This window comes from Passer montanus, unplaced genomic scaffold (genome assembly GCF_014805655.1).
Source record: "Passer montanus isolate IOZ18808 unplaced genomic scaffold, ASM1480565v1 scaffold7, whole genome shotgun sequence".
NCBI classification, from domain to species: Eukaryota; Metazoa; Chordata; class Aves; order Passeriformes; family Passeridae; genus Passer; species Passer montanus.
The window spans coordinates 2556714-2574966 of record NW_024372147.1 but is presented as its reverse complement, the minus strand read 5'-3'; positions in this window follow the sequence as shown (position 1 = coordinate 2574966).

Below are 18253 nucleotides of genomic sequence, written 5' to 3'. Positions count from 1 at the left end.
CCTCCCTCCCTCCCTCTATCCCTCCCTCCTCCTTTCCTGTATTATTTTTGCCCTAACAGAGCACGTAGTTGCTGATAGTCACTTATCCTTTGTAGTGCAATTGCTTATCAGACTGTAAATTCCAAATTCCCTAAGAAAAGTTTGCAAAACAAGACTTGCAAAGATATATGAAACACATCTTCAGCTCTCTATGTACATGTTGTATGGCATACCATTATATCATTTTTCCTACATCTGCCATAAAAGGCAAGAACTTCAGTGTAGAAGTCAAGGGGGCAATGAATGTGTGTAATTTACTGTAACTGTTGGGCTAATCCCCTTCCCCCATCCTCTTAGCTGAACTGTGAGAGCTATAAACCAGCTGGATGAACTCTCTGAAAGGAGGAACAGATACCAGCACTCTGATAAGAAACAGAGCATTCACTTGTCCTTGTTGCAGTTGGAGAACAAGCAGCATGACGAGGATTACTTTCTTTTACAAGACATGACCAGTACTGTATTTAGCACCAGTTTGAAACACATGGAAGGACCTCTAGCAGCATGCATTACCTTTTGTTTCAAGAACAAGGCTTTGCCTGTTGCGACTTTATTATTTAACACAGTCATTTGGATGCTGCATTACCCATGTGAGAAAAAAAGGCTTTTGCCAAATGGAATGAAGAAGCACAGCCTATTCAAGTTCATATTTACATCCCAGTGTGTCTCCAAGGTGGTGACAATATATCCAAATGGATTCTGGTGCTTAGATTAGAACTGAGGTTCTTCTTCCAAACCCAAGACTCTGAAACTTCCTCCATCTATAGCATACTTACAGATGCCTAGAAATTTTCTGCCCTTGATGCTTTCTGCCCTTATAATGCCCATAGTTCATATCAGCATGTATTGGTGAATGTTCATGGATATTTTAGATATGATAAAGATAGATAAATTGCAGTCTAAATAGCAAAGGCTACTTGTACGCTATTAAACCAAAGGCACATGACAGTATATGAAATTAGACATTTGCAGAAAATACCTGTCCTTCCAGAACGAAGCTTGGAACAACAAGAATGGCAGACATTATTTTATATTAAAATAGTTCTGTACAACTGTTAAATTGGGAGATAAAAGTTGGTGGTCATTGCTTTCTAAATAACAGCCTATCTGGATAATTTCTTCAGATCTTAAAAGGCTTTGAACCAGATACCATTTTCTTCCTGAAGGTTTTTAAAATTTGTTAGTAAAGACACATTTCTTTTCTTACCCACTGCAGGCTAAAATACTACAGAAATACTCTTCAGTCTTCTAGTTGTAGTTGAGCAATTAGCTGTATTAAGCCAGAAGAGGAAGTCCGTGAGAAGCACAGAGACTGGAGGTAAGAATAAAGTGTATGATCAGCTATAGAAAATGAATTGAAATTGAATAGTATAATATTGACTTGGCACATCATGTAGTAAAAATTATGAAGCATAGGACGTAGTTCTTTGACACTATTGATGTCTCAAGTTCCTGGTTAATTTTCAGTTAATATGTAACTACTAACCATTTAGGGACAAAAGATGACTGGGAGTAGTTAGTATAGACTTAGGAAGGGGAAGTCATTCCTGACCAACTAGATAGACTTCTGTGATGAAATGATTGGGTCAATGGACATGGGGAGACTAGTGGTTGTTGTTTATCTTGATGTCAGAGAGGCTTTTGATGCTTTCTTCAATAGCATTCTAATAGACTAGTTGCTGGAATATGTTTTAGTAAGTGACTGCTGAGATGGACTGAAATCTGACTGAACACCTGAGCTAAAAAGGTTTTGGTTGGTGGCATGAAGTCCAATTGTAGGCCAGTTCCTAGTGATGGAAGAATCAATACTGGAACCAATGCTGATTAAGACTTTGCTAAATTACTGGTACAGACTGTACCCTCATCAAGTTTGTAAATGAAACACAATAGGAAGAAGTGATTGACAAACCAGAAGGCTATGCTGCCATTCAGAGAGACCTGGACAGACTAGAGAAATGGTCTCAGCAGGATCTCATGCAGTTCAGCAAAGGGAAATGCAAGGTACTTCCCCTGAGGAGGAACAACTCCAGACATACACCAGAAGTCTACCACCAGTTCTGCAAAAAAGGGCTGAGGGTTAGATACCAAACTGATCATTGAGCCAGCAATGCACCCTTCCAGCAAACAAAAGCTTCCTGGGAGAAATGTTCACAGCAGGTCAAAGGACGAGATCCTTCCCCTCTAATCAGCCCTGGCAAGGCCTTATCTGGAGTGCTGGAGCCAGTTCTGGGCTCCTCAGCACAAGAGAGACATGGAGCTACTGGAGCAAGTCCAGTAAAGGGCAATGGAGATGGTTAAAGAGCTGGAGTACGTCTGATACAAGGAGAGGCTGAGGGAGTTGGGACTGCTCAGCCTGGTAAAAAGAAGGCTACACAGTGGGATAAAACCAAAAATCTTGGTTTTATACTGTTAGTAGTAAATATTGTTTTGTTCCCACAAAACAATCCGCATCTTATCCGTAGCATCTTAGAGAAGCAGACTTTGCTCATCCAGTACTGCAGCATTTCCACACAGCAAAAAACAGCACCAGAATTTGAAACACCTTGAATACGTCATCTGAATTATGGGGTTTAACATACCCTTTTGATTCTTGCCTCTTTCCAAGTTTCACAGGATGTCAAGACTGATCACGAGGTTTTAATAGGAGCTTGTGAGTGTGATCTCTCCTCCAACTCAAGAAAGCAAAACAAGGGTCTTCAGCCACCAAATTCCAAGTTTACCTCTTTTTTTTGGAGCTTTATACCTCCTACCCACGGGGGTGTGAGACTGACCTGGAAGTGATGAGCTGCCCATGTGCACTCAGCTGAGACAATAGCCTCTGCTAGGACAGAGGAGCATCTCACCACCCCAGCATGGAGCTGGAGACCTGGCTGGAAAGGCAATTCTTGTTTCCCAACAGGTCTCAAATTTCTCCTTTTTTTCTCTGTCACTCACCAATCCTATAGTTACTCACCCTAGAAGTTTAGTAGAAAGTTTCTAGCTAAAGATTTTGATAATTAAATTGATTTTAAAAGGACAAATAAGGTAACCCACCAATATTAAAATCAGCCTTCTACCAGCCAGAAACTGGTATGATTCTTTCTCTTGCCTTGCATAACCTAAGTGACAGCCAGGTGTTGTTGCACAATTAACCTTTTTGTTTTCCTATATTGCCTGTTTTAACTTCTGTTTTCATGTCTAAGAGCTGAGAAGAAATGGAAAGTTCAACTTTGAAAACAATTTGTTCTTTTGGTCATAACAAGGAAGGCCTGCTAGTGCTGTGTGAATCAGCCCCTGTAACTGTTCAGGCTGACCATGTAGCTCCTGCTTGGAGATGGAGAGGATATACTCCAGATATATAAGTATATCCATATAAAATAAGATTTTTTTTTACTGCAATACCTCTAGCACCTTGGATGTCTTGGTTGTATTTTAGACAAAATAACTTTTGCAGGTATTCTAAACCAGCAGAAGGGCTAAAATAATCTCCTCACATTGAAATGTATCAGAGACTTGTTGTATCAGTACTTCTCTGAGTTGCTCCAGATTTAACAGATTACATTTCCTCATCCAGAGTAGAGACTTAGTAGTTTTCTTTTCTATGTCCTGAGTCTTCTGACAGGTCTTCTCCAGCATGGTAAGACATCCACGTGCCAAGGCAGACATTGCAATTGTACTAGCAGATATTTTCTTTCATTGCTTCAACTGACTTCCAGCAGGGACAAACTATCTTATTGAAAGATGTTCATATTGATTTTACATTTGGGTTGAGTTTTAAGACCAATATTGACAGTGTTTTTTCAGGCACTGTGGTATCTGCCCAGAACTGAGGGAGTAGTTCAAAAAGTACCCTTGAAATAGAACTCTTGAAAAGTTACTTTACTCTTGAAAAAGTAAAGCAACAGAGAGGCAGGTCTTGATGCAAGGTTGATTGTTTAGGGAATGTTACAGCTAGGCAGCATATGTGAGGTCAAGGATTGTGTTGCAATTGCCTGAAGTGCCCATGTTGGGTTAAAAAGGAGTCTGAAGCAGAGGCTGGCTCTATCTACCTTGTGTTCAGTGTGACAGGTATAAGCAGGCCACAGTCCAGGACTAAGCCCTCATGAATAGAGGTCATGGTAACATTGCGTCTAAATGGAGAAATGTCAAGATGAATGTTAAATCTGATTTGTTTGTCAAAATACGATAGCATCTCTAATCAGTAGGGCTGATGGAGAAAAATAATTGCTGATATTTACACAGATTAGAGCTGCTGTAGCTGCTCGAATAAGAAATGTTTTAAATTAGGAGTTGTCTGGTTTTTTTAATGAGAGGGTGGTATGGTGCAAATAATAAATGTATTGAAGACTTAAAATGCTGCTTAACAAGTACTTGGAGTCCTGACTATTTTTGGTATTCTCATCCTGCTGCTACTTTGGAATCCACTCATAAAATAGTTTCATAGGAGTCTCTTCTCATTTTATTTGCCTTTTGAGGTACAATTAGTTCTTAGAAAAAAGTGCTTGTATTCAGATGTAAATTTACAAATCCAACTTTATTTCTGCCCCTTTGACAGATTAAATCAGCTGTCTATGTGTTTTCTTGTAGTGAGACAGTGCAAACCATTTTGAAGTTGTGCAAAATATGTTTTTGTTGAGCTAATTTGCTGGAAAGCTGCCAGAACTTCTCCTCTGGTTTGAATATGATGTTGTGGAAAACAAACATGAGGAAGAGAAGTTGTGAAAGTTGAGATACCCATAGAGCTGCAAGAAGATTGTGGGTAAAGCGATACTGGTTTGCAGAACATTCTAGACACATTTTTAGGATATAACAAGTCTCTACAAATAGAAGGTTACATAGCACACAATGAAAAATATTTTCCTGACTAGAAGATTTCATTTGTATCTATGCCAAAAATAAAATAGTCTCTGATTTACAGTTCTGCTGGCTGAACAAATTGTTTGGTATGGAAACTTTGACAAGCTTTTCTGGCCTTACTTTTTTCATTAGGCATCTTTTTCTGTCCCCTGAAAATATGCTCCATGCTGAATTCAGCTCTCTTTATTTCTCCTTTCCTTTTGCTGCTGCTGAGCTTGATCTTTTCAAGGTGGTGAGTTAGATTTAGATTTCAGCCATTATATCTGCTTTTGCTGCCAAAGTATTTTCTTCTTTCCAAGAGTAAGGCTTTTCCTACTGTGCTCTAAATCATTTGCCTTTTTTTAGCACAGTAAAGTGCTTGGAAGTATTTTTCTTTTGGGAACCTCCATCTGTTTAAGGTCCTTGCAGTATAGCTCCTACTTAAGGTCATCTACTTTTTGTGACTACATTATCCCTGACTGTACCTGATTCTGCAGCATTGGTACCATTTAATGCTCCAGGTGAGATTTCAAGGGGTCCCAGGTCTTCAATCTATCTCTACTAATTATTCTTTTCTTTCTGTGCCCTAATGTGGACACTCTTGGTTAGGACATGCTTATTCACACTGCTCTGAATGTCATCTACTTGACCCAAACCATCACACCACCCAGTGCAGAGTCACAGTACAGATCTGTGAATCTCTTCCAAATAAGCGTGAATTTTGTACTTCTTCTTTTTTTTTTTTTTTTTAAGGCGGTACTGCTATGTTAGCACAGTTGGACATCCACCCTAAATATCCCAATGGCTCCATACTGGCACAGCTACTCTGTTCCTGGGTCTGGGATGTATTGCCCTTGGTGGAACTACAGGGACCTCTGTGTTGATCTCTGCTATGCAATATGAACATGCTCCTGAGCTCCCAGAACCCTTGTCACACCAAGAGAAAAATGCAGATGCACACATTTTACACTTGTCTTCATTCACAAAGAGAATGAAGACACATTGTCATTAAAAATTGAATCTATGTTTTTCAAAAGCCTGAGTTGGCAAGATGGCTAAGAACATCCTTAAAATTAAAAAAATTGCAATTTATAGCACTTGCGACATCCACAGCCGGCAAATGTTTCTCTTTTAATGGAGAATAATGAACACCTGAATAAATACAATAATAAGTAACATAACTCTCCAATTAATACAAAATGAAGTTAATATATTGCTTCATCTTCCATGGAGTGTAACATATGTTTGGATGTATTCTGAAATATCTGCTGTATTGCAGATCTCATAGGTATGAGCAATGAATCCTAAAATTTACATTCCATCACATACATGGGGCACTGAGGGAGCCATATAACTTACATTCATTCATCTCTTGCAGCAAAAAACTTTTGTGGATGCCCCAGGATACGGCAGTAAGACCCATGTGTTGGTGTTAATGAGAGCCTTCTTTTTATTTACAATGGCTTGGAAATACTGGCAGTGGAATATGCACTGGGCCACTGGCAGTGGCCCAGAATATATCCCTCAAGCTACAGTAGGATCCTGTAGGCACTGTTGCTTCTGTGTTGACTTCTGCAATGGTTAGTCACAAGTCAGACTGGCTTTGGTAAAATTCCTCTTCTTGAAGTTTGATTTACTAACCTTTTACAAATACAGTAATGGTTGGGGAATGTGAAAATGCTGTGGTAGAAAAACATTTGGTTACTCTCTATTTACTCTGGTGCATCAAGAATGAAGTTAATTAACTTTTGCCAAAGGGGAAGGATGTGTTACTGTTTTAATTTGTTCTTCATATAACTGTGTTACCAATATGTTCTAGTGTTCTGCTTATAAGAGACACTCACTCTTACAGGGTCTCACTTCTGGATTTCTGGATAGAAGTATGAGACACAAGTTTTAATAAGAACCCATCCTAACTGACAAGTTGTAGTCTCTCCTACTATCAGCAACACCACTTAGTAAAAGGGTCATGCTCCAAGTATTTAATTGCAGTCTACAGACAGTTTTTACCATTCTGGAAGACCTAGCTCACAGATATCCCTACTTCTATATTGGTGTTGAAACTATCAACATCTGGTCAACCCTGAGAGCATCTTCATGGTAGGATGAGTACTATTTTCAGCTTATGTGTCACAATTAGGATATCTGATGATAAGTTAAGAAAAACAAAGAGTCTGAAAGAAATTTTTTGGTTCTTTGATGGCAAAAAATGTCCTTTGCCATTGCTTATCTTTCACATAGTCTCAGTAATGAGGACAAGGTAATTGTGGAATGAATTCCAATGTATTTTGGTCAATGGTGTTTGCATGTGCCTCGCTCCTCTACCCTCTCTAGCCATTACACTAAATGCACAAAGATAGGACCCTTCAGTGCTTCTGTGTTCTTCAGAATACCACTAAGTGCTCCTTTTTGCTTTCCTTGGCTGGTCACTGGGGAGCTGTCCATTACATGACCACCTTCTAAAATTAAGATGGCTTGGAGATTTCTTTTGTGCTGTTATATCCAACATCTGTCTGGGAGAGAAGAGAAATACTTGCAATTTTCAGGCAAGGACAAAGCTCACTAATTCAGGACTAAACAGTAATGAAAAAAGAGAGGAGTTCACAAAAGAGACCTTTGGCCACAATCACTTTAACAGCCCCTGCAGCTGTTCATACCATGTTCAGTACCAGAGATAAAGAAAATGTCCTGAAGAACATGGTATTAGCACAGAGCAAAGACTTTAAAATACATTTGTCCTTGGTGGCAAATCTTCTCAGAGTCTGAATGTAGTTGACACAATATTGTTGTAATCATGGCATGATTAATAAGACAACCAAGGAATTCTTAACTCCTAGATTTAGGAATTCTTAAGCCCAGTCTTCTTCCTGCCTTTGTCAGCACAGGTAGTTCAGTGCTGGCAAAATGATTGTGAAGTCAACTGTCTCCATCCATCTAGCACAGGACTTTGTCTGAAGCACCATTTTCCTGATTTCAGTGTCATGTGCTGGTCCTTGAATGGCAGCTGCCTCAGGAGGGTTGCTACAAAGCACCATGGCATATCAACCCTCGTCTAGACCTTGGAGCGAATTGTTAAAAAGATTGAGGGCAAGATCAGCATTTGTTTGAATTCTAGGTGAATGGCCTCTTCTAAAGGGACTGTGGTTTGAGAGGTGTTACCAGCTGGAACCACTTGGGATTATTACTCTTGTTATAAGCAAGCATGTTAGTCTTCAGTCAGACTGCCTAGGCTTAGATCGTTTTATGCAGAATTGGACTGTTAATACACATTGTGCTTAGGGATGGTTTTTTACCCTGCTAATGTCTACAAGTGATTTATTTATTCTGCCTTCTTGAAAAGTGCAATATTAAGTACGTTCTCTGCAAAGCTGAAAAAGTGTACCCTGTTTTCACAAGCTCCTTCTTTTCCACTGGCTCAAGAAAGTGCAAGTAACTCTTGGAACGTTAATGTATAATTATGTAATTTTGTGCAGAAAAACTTATTTTCTGTTATGTCGAAAATCAGTGATGATTAATAATGCCTCAGGGTGGTCAATTTTCTGGTCTTGCTGGAAACAGCTTCTCATATTGGAGGACATATATACTCATATTGGGACATATATATTCATATGTGTGAGTATGCCTGCTTTTCTGATCCATTTGTTAATTGATAGTATTTTAATAAAGAAATAGCTCTCACTCCATTTTCATATTAATTAGTCAAAAATAACTGACCTGTCACTCACACATGACTCAGGGATGCTATTCTACCCCTTTGCAAAGCACCAGTGTGGCTGTGCACCAGAGTTTGTCAGGCTGGATCAGCTTCTGGCTAAAGCTATCACATGTGGCTGGAGCAAGATACACTACAGCATTGGTTCTATTTAAAACAAAGACACAGGCACATGCTACATAGATGTGTTATGTCATCATTGGATGGTTCATATTATTCCCTGAAAAAATAATGCATCATTATTTATTATGAAAACTAACTGATTTGGTTCTGTGTCAATTTTATTTGCCATCAATATTGTTTTAGTTTTTGATGGAACCCTGCCAACCTTTCCTGTTCTCCTTGCTCTAACCAAGGCCCTGAAAGCTGACTTTCACAGGCTGTCTGTGATTAGACAGTGGGGTCTCTGTAAGTGTGGTCTCATATGAGCAGCTGTATGTTTTTTCTGTAGAGGGAACTTGTCATTAAAGAACTGAGAAGATGAGTGGGTGGTACCTTGGGCTGTTTTTCTTTTAATTTGGCCCTCATTTACTTTAGACACTATGAAGGAGTCCACATTAGCTGATGGTGCCCACAATTCACTAGTACTGATGAAGGCAGCTTGACAGCTGCATAAATCACTGTTAGATACCACTGATAAATTGCTGCATACAAATTTGTAGAGGACCACCCAAGCACAACTTGGGGGCAGCCTGCAGTCACACTAGGCTTGCATATGAGTACAGTAATGCAAATTTGCTTAACTCTTTATTAGCACTTTGTACAGTTTTCCTTTTAAGAAAGGTGTTGACATTTCTCCACTTGCTCATTTGCTAGACCAGTGAAGTAAATTGCCAGGATCCAGCACCTCCCATCAGCTGTAGTTGTGGCATTAAGATTTATTTATTTGTTCCTGCAGGGATACCAGCTTGCTACCTCATTTTGAACTGCACAATCTGATGGTAGGGAGGAGGAGAGGAAAGGGGAAAATAGAAGTGGGCTTCTAGCTCAGTATGGGTACTTATTGTGTGCTAGAGACAACAGCTTGGACAGGGCAAATTGATCATTAAAAAGCTGCAGTATGCTGCCTAACAGCAAGGAATTGTATTCTGCCATTTCTAATTGAAGATACAGTGAAGGTCAGGACTTGGTAACATACCCATCAAAAGGAGCAATATAAGAGCACTGGAACAGGAACTTCTAGTGGCTTCTAGTGTGCCAATCTCAATGAGGAGCTTGGCTGATTTATTAAAATTTATTAAAAGCTAGACAGCTGTTGATCCATTTCCACCTGACGTGAGTCGAGCCCTGGGAAACATTAATCAGTAGCAAGGTTGTATTCCTATCATGAGATATGGGACTAGAATTTGCAAAGCCTGATTCTTATCAGATGTCCCATGTCACCTGCAGGGCTGTTTAGGTCTGCTGTGTCACTCAGTTACTGGTCTTACAGCTTTCTTAACAGTGGCCACTGCTAATGGATTCTTGACCTCTTGTCTAATGACAAAAGCAGTATGGTATCAGCAGCTTTATGGTTGCTATGTGTTTTATTAGGGAGTACTTCCCTCACTTTAAAGAAATTAGAGACTTGTGCTACCAGAGTTCATTTTTCTGACATTCCCATCTCAGCCTGCTTCAGTCCTATAAAGGGAAAATGATTCCCTGTCTTTCTTTCTGGTGTAACATTAATTAGAACACAATTATAACACCATCTGAAACATTTTTTTTTCTTTATCTGCTAGTTATTACTACAGACAGTAGTATTTTAAAAAGAGTTCCATATTTCACTCTCAGAGCAGAGTCTGATCTCTAACCTGGATAAATGTACAGAGAGTAAAAACTTCAAAAACATGCCTTTCTAAAATTGCAGGTAATTACATAAACAAGTGCAAAATTACAATTCACAGCTGGCTTTTTAGTACCAACAGTCATTTGCACGGGCAATTGCAAAAACTGAGTGAATGGTCATGGTAACAGTAACTGTGTCTCTGTGTGCCTGTGTGTGTGTGTGTCTGTGTGTGTGTGTGCCTGCATGTGTTTCCGTGCACATATCTGCATCAAGATATGTGCCTCAGTTCCCATGACCTGTCTTGTGAGAAGGAAGGCAAACTCCAAAAAAGGAAAGTATTGTATAACTCTTATGAGGGAGTCATAAAGGGCATTACTCTGGATTTCCTTTTCCTTTCGAGGCCTTTCATTTCTTGACATACCTATTTCCATTCTATTGTCTGAAATTCCCTCTACATGTCGTGTGGTTTGATTTGACCAGCTTTTGGCATTCGAAAGTCAATTAAAATCTCCTCTGGGATGAGAACCTTTGCACCACTATGCCTTACCCCCAAAGTTTCAGTCTCAAGGAAGTGAGTAGCGAGAAGGAAGACAACCTTCAAGAACTGACATGCTTGTTCACACATGTGGGGGGAAAAAAGAATTTAAGCAAACACTCACATTTGGCTAAAGCTTTATCCTGTTTAAAAGAAGTCTTTGTGTTTCAGTCGGCCACCAGCAATACTACTTTCAGACTTAGAGTCACTCATATCTCTGTACTGGATATGGTAGATTACTATGTAAAATGACATTGACCATTAGTAAATGGAAGATCTGTCAATGAGGAGTTTTAATTGCGGGTAAAAACACTCCATCAGTCTCTACTAGCTGTGAACTGAACTGACAAAGGGCCTTCAATGCAAAGATCATTTAGTGTACATTTCTTGACAATAGTCTAATTAGTTTCATGTACCCTCAGCTATTTTTCATAATACGCCAAAGCTTGATATCACACCTTTCACAAACATAAAATCACAAGTGGTTTTGATAAGTCTAAAATGCCTTCATCAGTTTTAAGTATTTGCTGCATTCCCATGCTCATTTACATGTTCTGAGAAACTGGCAAATGAGTGCAGCTTTAAAGGATAACAGGAGTGCTAAATAGGGTGATAACCAATGCCATACCAACTCTCTGGTTACATTTTGACTTGGTACCTCTAAAGTAAGAGAAACCTTTATTAAGAAAAAAAAGTCTAAACATATTCTTGTGCACATCTGGTTTGGTTTTATTTCTTTAAAATTAGATTTGTTTTCCTCTTTCACAGGAAATATATTTAGGAACAATGTTCATCTTGGAATGGCATGCAGTGGTATGGCAGGCTGACACTTTTTGAAATCTGTTTACTTTCTACCAGTCATCAGTTGCTAAAATGTTCCTGGAATGAACAGTGGTTTTTATCCATTGAGTGTTTGGATCTTTGCATCTAATTATAGTACTTGCTTACGCTCAAAATCGACTTGTAAGCTTCTTTGATGGCTGGGAGACTCATTAGCAGGCACAGGGGAAGAAAAATCTTAAATGAGCTTCTGAAGTGAAATCCTGTGTTCTTTATGGCTGCCACAGTGTTTTCCTGCTTGTGATTTCCTGGAACTCAGCTCAGAGTGGCTAGCTGGCTCCTGTAAGCAGTGATACCAGGCTGTCCCTGTGAGACACTAAGCTCACATGCTGGTCCCCTTCCTGCTACCAGCTGCTGATGACCTCACACCATCACAATGAGGCAGGTCTTGGTTCTGGAAGCAAAGCTGTTATGGTTTCAGGTATGTACCAAGGTGGTCCAGAAGATCCTTTTACATTGTTTTGATTCTGGCATCCTCTGGCTAATACAGAAGACACAAAAAAGCCAGCAGTAAATTTTGGGTCTTCTCTGCCACTGCATCTGTAAAGAAAATTTTGTCTCACAGCTCCAGAGTAGCCATTCCCTGGGTTCAGATGTTTGGTCACAGCATTCCTTCCCAGATTTGGTGGCCTCAGTCACAACCAGACTCTTGGCCATGCCTCAGGCCAAAGATCCATGTCCTTCAAATGTCCCAACAGGGCCTCAGTGGGACAGTGCTATTGGAAAATACCGTGAGCTGCACCTTCAGGGGACCATTCATCCAGCCAATGCGCAGGGCTGGTTTCTTCATCTCTTGAGATGACAATTTAGCCATGTTGAGCTTATGGCCTTGGGGTTTCACAGTGACCCTGCTCAGACCCTTGCCACTCCATAGGTACTCTTGCAACCTCTTGAAATGGCTTGCAGGGAGAACATGATCTCAAAGGATAATTGGTGCAGTGGCACAGATGTGCACTGGAGACAGCAAGACAAGCACTAAGCCTTTCTGCTCCATGTTACTGAAGGTTCTTATTTCAAGGTTTAGCAGTTAACCCTCCCCATCAGTCATCCCTAAAATGGATTCTGTAGACAAAGCTAGGTTTTGCCAGACACAAAGGAGAATCAGTTCTACTAACAAAAGGACATTTTTATCATGAGTTAATTTGGAGTGCAAGCTGGCCTTGGGGCTGCGCAAATGTCTCAAAACCGTGGGTGCTAGACGTGTGCTGTGGAAAGCCTGCCTCCGTGAGGAGTGTGGGAAAGCTAGTAACCAGTCTAGAAAGGCTGTTTCACAGCTATCCTCAACTGTGTGCTCCTGTATAGGGCATCTGGCCTCTGAGCTCTTTCTGACCTGGGTGATGACTGGGAAGGAATTTTTTTGTCAGGAAGAATGGTGTAAGCAGCAGTCATCAGATATTAAGTAGACTAATGAACCCTTAAACCAATCATAGGCATTTTGAATATTTAAAATTATTTATTGTTCCATAATACTTGCCAAGTAAGGCCTGTGGATGATTCTTTGTCTTGTGATTTACAAGCTGCTGCTAGTGATTCTTCAATGCTTAAAATACATGTTTGTCAGCATTTTGGAGTTTTTTTGGAAGAGATCATGCAGTACAAAATGTCTCTGCTCCATGGTTGGACAATGGTATTTAAATTGATGGAGTCAGTTGTGTTTACCAGCTCAAGTATCAGAGTCCACAAGCATTTCCTAATTTCCACAGAGAAATTGTTGGCATCACCAGAATTCCCTCTGAACAACCCAGTAGCATATTTGAAACAATCAAAGAAAAAGGAACTAATTGAAAATCTAGGGTGAATTATTGCTCTTAATTTGAGATAATGTTTCTGGAAGGGTTTTGAACTCAAGTTCATGGTTATATAGAGACATCACTGCCTAGCAGGATGAGAGTTAGGTTCCTTCTGACTTCTTTCTGTTAAATTACTTTTAATGAGGCAGGCCACCATCTGGTCTGATGCATTTCCAGATGCTTTGTTTTAGGGTGTTTCTTATTTAAATCACACATTAGTCAGAAACACTACCTTGCTACAGTACTAAAGTGATGGCCTGATTAACTGGGCAATAATTGAAAATTTTAACACACACAGGATCTTTACAAAATAACCTATAAACAACTAGCTGCAGTCCACATTTGCTACCTCATGGAATGTCCTTGAAAAAATGGAAGGGGAAAACAGCAACATATCTCTGACATCTTTTTTTAGCTATGAAGAAACCAGGTAGTTTTTAAATAGCTTTTGAGAAGCTAATGAGAAGGTAGCAAATATTGCAAAGAGATTGCAAAGCTGCACAACAGCTTAGATTCACTTAACAGCCTCTTTAATAGGGGCTTTCAAAAGATTTTTTGTGATGAAATTGAAGAAACTAGAAAATTACCATCAGTGTGATGTGGTTAAAGACTCCTGTTTTCTGCTCTTGTTTTCTTTTAATTAATTTATTGTCTGTGTTTCTTTGTCATTAAAGCTCAGCTAATCTCCTGTATCTTGGAGCCAACATCTATTGACAGGGTGGAAGGAATAAAAAACTCCCACTGACTCAGTGATAGGTTATCTTATGAAAGATCACCCTTTACAAAAACTTTCTCTGTTCATCCTTCTCAGATGTTTTGAGCTTTGGTAAGGATTAAAAGGGGAAAAAAATACAAAGAAGGATACATGCTTAAACTTAAAATTGTCCTTTGGGAAGGCATGCAGCTAAATAAAGTCTTCTTCTCCAATCACTTACACTCATGCGACCCCAAATGAATTACACAGGATTAAGGAGAATAGAGTCAACATAAAACTAGGATGCAAAATAGAAAAATCATTCCCAAAACAGTTTAAAATATATGGGGGTTGCAGTCAAATGGATCAGGATTTTAATAGATTTTTTAACATGACTGCTGCTCACCATGTAATCTGAGCACACAGAAACATTGAAATTGAAAGATGGAGCCAAATTCTGGAGCTACAGCTTGTGAATATAGCAGAAGTACAGATGTGAGGTTGGCTGCTGGAGCACAATCATATCATGGCTTTGGCCAAGTTTTGAAGTAAAAACACATTATATTTTAAGGAGGTTGCAACAATAGGAGACATCAAACTTTATGGCTTGGATTTATTTCTATTTAATATGTAGTTTTGTCAGTGAACTCTCCAAAGCCTGTGTTGGTATTTCAAGTGGAGCCCATGAGTATAATGCTACAGAAATTACTGGAAGTTCATCAGTTGACCCAGCCATAAATACAGAATTGTAACTGCTTCCTAAATTGGGGTTTTACTTGAGCAAATGGATAGCTTTGAAATACTTTATAAGGAAATAACTAGAAATGTCCAAAAGCTGAGAATTTACAAATTTTTTAAAAAATTATTTTCTTTACAGCTTTCATGTAATGGAAGTTCCTATCAAATTTACTAAAATTTGGCTGAAAATATATTTCAGCTGGATATGATCCAGCGTGATCTCTGATGATCCAGACTTCAGTTGGAACAGGAACCAAAAAGCAGTGCAAATCTTAACAAGGCTTCCATCAAGTCCAGAACTTTCTGGCAGAAGATACAACATCTTAAATGTCTTGATCACTGTCTCTCACTCTGCTAGGGAAAGAAAGTCTAGGATTCATAATAGTTCTAAGATAAGAGTGCTGGTGAATCAACATCAACAAGATGAATTGTAAGTCAGTGTTCCTAGCTGTAGACAGGTATTTCTGAGGAAAGGTGAACCTTTGGGAGGTACTACAGAAAAATAGTTTGAATTTGTACACAAATTTGAACACTCTCAGAACTCCTTGTATGGATTGTCTGTTACCAAGAACTTTATAGGAAAGTTTTCTTGGATACAGTCTTCCTTTAGTGCTGTATAAAGAGTGGTGCCTAATATCTTCCAGATTAAATACAAGTTTGGTCCAAATGTTGGGTCCAAAACTTTTGTCCAATGCAATCTAGAGAAAGCTGGATCATCTTCTGAAGTGGTTAAAGAGATGAAGCCAAAGCTGCAACATCAAAGGCAGGCTTAAATTGTGTTACTTATTTAGGTGGAAGGATCATACCTTATCCTGTGAAGTCTTTTGTCCTTGAGAATACATTGTCATACCCTACTGCAAAGATCTGATTCTTAGCCGAGGAGCACATCCACTGCCAGAAGTAAGATAGCCACCAAGGAGTTCATTATAAAGTTGGAGTTTTCTGCCTTGTGGTAAGGAACATATTGTTATCATTAGATTATTTTAACAAAGGGAATGTCTGACTCACTTTCATACTGGTGTTACTTGTGTTTACAGATTCCTTGTCCTTACTGACCTCTGAATTTCAGAAAGCAGCACGGAAAATAAAATGACTCATTACAGAATAAGTGTTTTAACTTAACCTTTTAAACAAATTAAATTCAGAAAGCAAAAACTTGCCGTGAGGGTGATGATAGGACTGAAGAAACCCTGAATAAATCTTCAAATTTGAGTATCAAAAAGGATACTCAATAAGAATAACTATACTCCATAATGATAATAATAAAAAACCATAAGAAATACCTGATATTGCTGGAAATAGGCTTTTCAGCAATTTCTGGACATGAATGGTAAAAACAGAGACGAAAGAAGTATTACTTAAGTTATGCCACTAACCCTTGGCCACACAGAGGCTGCTTGTTACAGATAGTAATTCAGGAAAACACTTCTCATGCCAAACCTCTTGGAAATCTGAGTCACAAATTTCTCAGCAACAAGGAATATAAGCTGAACTTTCTGTTGTGAAAACAACCTCCATCCATGCTTTCATGAGACATGCAGTGTTAAGGGGGTATATTTGGTAATTTTCTCACTACACATTGGAGACCATCCTTTCCCCCAGCAGATGTGGGGATTCCAGCCTTTCCTTATGCACTGAGAAGAGTATTTACATATGGACTGCTGTGCTGTGACAAAGGAGTTGCCACTTGACTTACTGCAACACTATAAATGAAAAGGATTTCTTTTATCAAATGACACCATAGCCATCCTTTTCTTAGCAAGTATCAAGACATTAGAAAATAGAAATCTTCTTATATCCTGACTGGAAAACCATCTCTGCCTGGTATACACGGGAATAAATAATATGACTGGTCCTGGCATACCCAAATCTGCTTTCTTTGACTGGCCGCTATGGTGAGGTGCAGGAGCACCTAAGCTTCATCACTCTCCTGCCCTGTTCATTCTCTCAAACATCAGTAGTGGAGCTCTACAATGCTTGGACTTTATCCTATCACATCTTTCACTCCACAGTCTTAAAGAACAGCATGAACCAAACTCATCTTGGTCCTTGAATTTCTTGACACCTTACTCCATACATGTGACTGATCATGGTGATTATGCCCAGCTTCTCCCTGTGACTTGGTAAGTAAGTAATAAGACAGAATCATCTGTATCATCAAACTTATTGTTATCACCAGTACCAGTCACCTCAGCCAGCTGATTGTCCTAGCTTAGATACCTCAGTTCAATAAAGTGGCAGAGAGCATGCCTCTGATGGATGTTATTATGTGTACAAAATAGCTTTTTTTTTTTTTTTTGCTGTAAAACCCAACCAATCAACCAACCAACCAACCTCAAAAGACCTCAAAAAACCCCCAACTCAAACCTCAAACCAAACCAAACCACCCCATGTCTTTTAATATTGAACAGACGTAATTTTTTAGGATCTTTATCAAGCATGACATTCCACAAACTGGGAACAGTTTTTGATTGTATTTTAGTAGCATTTTAACTGCAATGAATAGCCTGGACCCAAATAGTTGCATGAGAAATGCTCCCAGCTGTAACAGTTTTCTTCCTGGAAATAATACCATGCTGGGATACCAATTCAGCATTGATTGAGAGGGATGAGTGTTGGATCATGCTCTCAAAGCACATTCTATTTCTCATCCATAGGGTAACATAGTACAGTTTTGTAAAAAATATTTCATATGCTTAGGTAGTGAATTTCTCATTCAATTCCCCAGTCCAGGTGATAGAAGAAAAGAAAGGCACTGAATCAATCCTTTCTTGATGAAAGGCTAAGCCATCCTTTAATTATAGCCAGATTTATGGGAAAGGTGTACTCTATCTTCTTTGTCCTTACATGGAATTTCACAGTTTCTCAGTGTTGTCTACCAGAGTTACATACCTACTTCCTGTGCCAAGGTGCTTATGTACCTTTAACACTTGTAAGCCTAAAGAAGGAAAAGATTTTGGAAGTTTCATGTTTTCATCATGTGCTGCTCCTGACAACAGAACAGAATGATCCTCCTGAAGCCAGTGAGTATAGATGAAATGAAGTTACGTTAGGAAACTGCTGATTGAGGAACGCATTATAAAAGCAAAGTAATACAACAAGAATCATCTTATCCAGTGACAAAAACATCTAAAGCTCCAATATGCAAAGTCTGAGCAAAACATGAGATACTCTAGGATTCAAAAGGCCTTGGGTTAGCTCTGACGGCACCACTGTCATTTGATCCTACTGAGACTGAGACTTGAGATTAATGAGTGGCTTGCCTTCTCTGAGGGTACCATTTGGGATGCTGGTCTGAAAGTTGTCAGCACATTGCCTTCACAAA